The sequence below is a fragment of the Tupaia chinensis genome, unplaced genomic scaffold, assembly GCF_000334495.1.
Source record: "Tupaia chinensis unplaced genomic scaffold, TupChi_1.0 Scaffold000026_1, whole genome shotgun sequence".
Lineage (NCBI taxonomy): Eukaryota > Metazoa > Chordata > Mammalia > Scandentia > Tupaiidae > Tupaia > Tupaia belangeri.
In genome coordinates, this window is record NW_006159456.1 from 798,475 (window position 1) to 804,193 (window position 5,719).

Consider the following 5,719-nt stretch of genomic DNA (forward strand, 5'->3'; position numbering starts at 1 on the left):
TTCATTGGTAGAACAATTGAATGGGGGGGGCGGAAGGCATTGAGGGCAATCATGAATGTTAGGGACAATGGAGGAGGAAGATGGGACATGGCAGAGGATGGGGATGGGGATCTAGGATGGCAAAACAAAAGGCAAGGTATGCAGGACACGGGAATTGGGAAATCATCTGCCGAGAACATGTATGTTGATGTGCTTGATTGAGCCAATGCACAGTGTATTTTGGATGGAAAATTCATATGTGTGTTGTGATGAGAAAAATAAAATTTATAATAAAAAAAAAGAAAATGCAAATCAAAACCTTAATGAGATGCCACTTCACACCTACTAGGATGGTGTAGCAATAATTAAGCAGTAGTAATAGTGAGTATTGAGGAGGCTGTCAAAAAATTTCAACTTCCATGCATTGCTGGTGGAAATATAAGTGTTGTAGCTACTTTGGAAAACAGTTTGGCAGATACTCAAAAGAGAGTTACTGCATGACCCAGCAATTCTACTCTTAGGTAGAATTGAAAACATATGTCCAACAAAAACTTACACAAGAATTTTCATAACAGCATTCTTCATAACAGCCAAAAAATGGAAACAACCAAAATGTCCATCAATTAATGAACTGATAAATAGAATACGGTACATTCACACAATGAAATAAAATCCATAAAAAGAAATAAAATACTGATACACACTATAACATTGATAAACTTTGAAAACATTATGCCAAGTGAAAGAAGCCAGACCCAGAAAGTCAAAAAAGTGATGCCATTTATATGAAATGTCCACAACAGATAAATATACATAGAGACAGAAAGTAGACTAGTAGTTACAAAAGGCTGAGAGGAGGTGATAGTGGGGTGTGATTACCAAATAGGTGTAGGAATTTTAGGGGAAGTAATGCAAATATTCTTAAATTAGGTAGAGGCAATGGTTGCACACCCTTATACATGTGTAAAAAAAAAAAAGAAAAACACTGAAATGTGCACTTTAAAGAACTCCATTTCATAACATGTGAATTATTTCTCAGTTTTAAAAAGTTTTTTTTAGTTCCTTTCCAAAAGAAAGAGAACAAGACACCCCTGTCAGGGTCCTCATGCCATGGTGCTCCCTGCAGTCCTGCGTTCAGCGGTGTGTTGAGGTAGACTCAGGACTTGCAACCTGAGGTCTCCAGCACCACACATCAGTGCTCCTGGGCCTTGGTTTTTAATTTTTGTATTATTATTTTTTAATAACAGAGAGTGCATAAGTTCGCCAGAGAGAGACACACAAAGTGCCCCCCAAGAGGCTTGACCATGCCACAATTCTTCTGTTTCCTCATTATGGTGGAATTTGGGGCACGCTTACTCATACAACTGGCACACTTTTTAAGCTGCTAGGGCCAGAGTTTGAACCATGGTCAGCCATAATTGATCCAGCTTCTTAACCACCAGGCTACGGGGCAGGCTTTGGAACTCAGTTTTTTGAAGAATGCTTTTAAAAAGAACTAGCTGGGATCCGGCAGGTGGCGTGGTTGTTGGGGCACTAGACTCCCATGTGAGAGACAGCAGTTTCTCTCTCAGACCTGGTGGCTTCCTTTCTTGCTTTCCTTCTCTTTTTCTGTCTCTCTCTAGTCGAATTTAAAAAATACTAATAAATAATTAAAATTAAATAAATAATACTTAAAAAAAAAACTAGTTGTCATTCCCACGTGTGAACTTGTCTAGAACAGAACTAGTAATTCCCCTCTCCTCCAGCTTTGATTCAATGCAAAATAGAGTTTTAATCAAGTAATAGCTTTCTCCCTTGTCACATCTAGAAATGCTATGAAGCATAGCTAGGAAGCCAACTAGCTATAAGTTTCTAGAAAAGGTTTCCAGAAATTATAGATCCCAATATACTCAACCAAATTTTTCTAACTCAGTGGTCACTGTTCCGGAAAAAGGCATCATAACTCTGCTTTCACTTACCTTCCTTGATTTTTCGTCTAAGAATTTGTAAAAATAAAACATACTATATATCTATTAGCTTTCATTCTTTATTGCCTATCTTCTGTAGAACGTAAGCCGCAGGAGACTGAGTTTGGTTTTGGTCACTGCTTTATCCTTACCACCTGGAACACTGCCTGGTGCAGAACTCGGTCAGCACTGAAGAAATAACTCTCATGTGAGAAAATTAGAGGAAATTCTTTTCCTCACTGGAAGAGGAGGAAGAGTAAAAATGGCAGCCATCCAATAATCGAAGTTAAGAAAGGCAAGTTCTCCCCTAAGCCCTCCCCTTTCCATAGTGACTTGCACATATCACAACGGCCTTTGAAACTCAGTACTCATGCATCCCTTCCCTTGGGCCTCACAAAGTCAGTGTTCCTGCCTTCATCTTTGCTTCTGTGTCTGTCTCACCCAAAAGTCACTTCGTGTATTTCTTTACTCAGCCGAGAAGCCTAACCTTTATTGTCAGTTGAACTGTGTGTTAGATAATTTGGCTTGAGAATCTAAGCTCTGACCTGGAAATAAATTCTGATTACCAGTGTTCTAGTGGCCAAACCAAAAGACCAAAGGTCTTTCTTCTTTCCACTACTGTTCATTCAAAATACATATTTCGGCCAAACAAAACAGTCCATGACACACTATAAGGGATATGTAAGTCACAGCCTGAAGTCTTAGGAAAAAGTTAAACTAGCCGCATAGATTCTCTCTAAATAGACTCTCCAGCCTCATTTCTACTGGTATACTCATTTTGCCCTAAGATTTATTTTTAAATAACACATTGTGTAAGCCTGTGTTAAATTACTGCAGTTCATCTAATATATTTACTCTTGCTGTCATTGTATATTAAGTAGAATCCACTTAATTGTCTTTTAGACAATAGGATTAAAGTAACTGGATAAAATGAATTTTTTAAAATTAGTTTTTCAATAATTTCTAATATCCAAGATCTCATGAGCTCACTAGACTCTAACAAGTGGAAGCCCCCGATACTACTTTCAGAGTCACCAAGGCAAAGAGCAATAACCGTTCCTTGCTTTCACAGTTCCTTAGAGCTGGAATGAGCAGAAATCCTTTATAACTTTTTACTTAAACCTTCATTTCAGGATGATTTTAATTGAATGAAAATTTGGGTGGGGGGAGTGTGGGAAGACTGATACCTGCTTTAACCCCATATAGTCCCTGTTGATGGTCCTGATGACAATATGCATCTGGATGTTTGAGTTGTCCCAATGCTTGATTTGATTTTTCCACTCTTCTCCTAGAGTTTGGCATTGCCTAGATAGAGCTATAGCACTTTGGGGTTTCATCTCTACCTTGTTTCTAGCCATGTGCTCTGATCTACACTCAGCTTCTCCTTTCTTCGTGGCTACACTTAACCCTGACTCCATATGTTTTTCCCCCTATGTCATCCCAGCCCAACTGAGTCCCAAGGCTCCCCTGCTCTCCATCCAAGACACATTTCTTCCTTGAATCTTTCTCCGTCACATGTCATTCTATATTTAATTAATTCTTTATAGCTTTGTAGGATATAGCAATAGGTAGGACTGATGGGGTTAGAAATACCCATCCTCCTATCCAGAAATCAATAAGCACAAGCATTGAGTGAGTGCTTCCTTTAAGTTTAGCATGCAACCTGATCCTGAGTCCTTCAGTTAGAAATTTCCACTCTCCAATCTAACCTTCTCCCACGGCAAGTTATCGATGGAACAATTCAGTTCCACTTAGCAAATGCTGTATTTCTTGAAAGGCACAGCGCTGAGATGTGTCAGAGGTTACAAGGATAAATAGCATACATTTTCTGCCCAGTTTCACAATACATGGAAGTGGTATTCAAAATTATTTTTTAAAAATACCAAAAAAAAAAAAAATCCTTGAAACTGGGATTAAAGAAATATTTGTGAAACTGGGATTAAAGAAATATTTGTGCCAAACTTGAACTGATGAGAAATCTAATTTATTCAATTTTTGTAAAATACCATTGCTTATAAACTGAGCAAATTGCAAACTGTGCTTATATTCTTGCCATCACTTACAACATAGCAAAACAAAACACAAGCACTCCTTTGTCAGGACAGTATGATGAGAATCACACCAATTACTTTTTGCATTAAAATTGCTGAAAGTGACTTTCGGTTTTAAAATGTAAGTAAGCACCATTATTATCATTTCAAATCTTATTTTCCCATATTCCTTCATTATGTTATTTAAGTTCATTGAAAGGTGCTACCAAAGCCAGAGCTCAGAAACAAACCCCAAATGGATAACTTTGGAATAGACGTAAGAAGCAATAAAACATTCCGAAGGAGAGCAAATGACCACCAATACGAATGCAAGAAAAAACCCTCAACAAAACATAAAGAAAATGTAAAAGGCAACTTGAAAGCACATGTACACGACAATAATTACACATTTCCAAGTTCCCAAAATACATTCCCTTTTTGAGAAGATTTGTTTTGAATTATTTGAGTTTTAAGTTATGCAAAGTCTCCAGAAATACTTCTCTCACATGAAAAGCAAGTGCCCTGTACTTAAATTTTATTTCCCACAGCTCTACCTTACAATCCCTACGGTTTAGTTAGAAAAGTCTCTTTATTATTCCACACATCCTCTGCCAAGGAAACCAGTATTATTCCTTTCACTATTTCTTTTTATGATGCTCCTCTTCCTGTTTTAAATATCTTCCCTCTTCCTATCCACTAATCCAAGTACATGGCCTAGTTTCAAAGGCCCACTCAAGCTCCACTTCATCTGAAAAGTTGTACCTGACTTAGTCAAGCCATAGGATTTTATACTTGGAATGGATCTTAGCGATTATCTAGCTCAAATATTTTCCAACTGTGCAATGTAGAGACACAGGAGCCTTCTGAAAGAGGGTTAGAAATGAAAAAGAAAGTCAAGTGGACAGCCCAGCCCTGGGGCTCTCACCTTCATCACTCCAGTGCTGTTTTTTGTTGAAAGTATTTACCTTTCTCAGAAAGAAATTGCTTGAACAATAATTTCCAGAGCCTTAGGGAGTAGAAACGCATAGTACGACATGATAAATGAAGAAACTAAGGCTGACAAAATTGAATATCTTATCCTGCTTCACGAAAATACAGGGGCAGACAGAACTAAGCTAAAATTTTAGGATCTTTGGACTCTTAGCCTAGCTACACTGACTCCTGTTTTATTTACCACTAGATACTTACAGTTTCCTACTGACGAGTCTGTGGTGTCTTTTGTCATTGACCATACCTGTCTTGTCTGGCTAACACACTGAGTGGGGATACAGCCACTCCATGCTCAAGTATAATATACGTTCTTCCATTCTTTCATAGCCGGGCAGTGAGTTCAGAGAATACATTGACAGACTTTCCTTCTCAGAAAGATAGACATTCTATTTTTTTTTAAGTTTATTATTATTTTTTTCTTTCTTCTGAAATAGAGAGAAGTACCACCGACAAGGTCTTTACTCTGTGATCTAACCTCAGTCTTGGCCAACCAGGGTCACAGGCACTCTGATGCATGATTATCATGTCCAGGGAGATCTCAGGACTAGATCCAGGACCTTCCCATGGGACCACAGCACCACAAAGTGTCGTGTTACCTCTGTGCCACTGTGACTGGCTCCAGAACAGACATTCTTGATTCATATATAAAATAAGAACAAACGAAACTTAGAAAATCAACAACTCTAGGTAAATTGCAGCCTTCATAGAAACTATTTATTAAAGTCAACATGAATGGTAGCCAGTACAGCCATTTTTTTTCAAGAAAAGAATTAA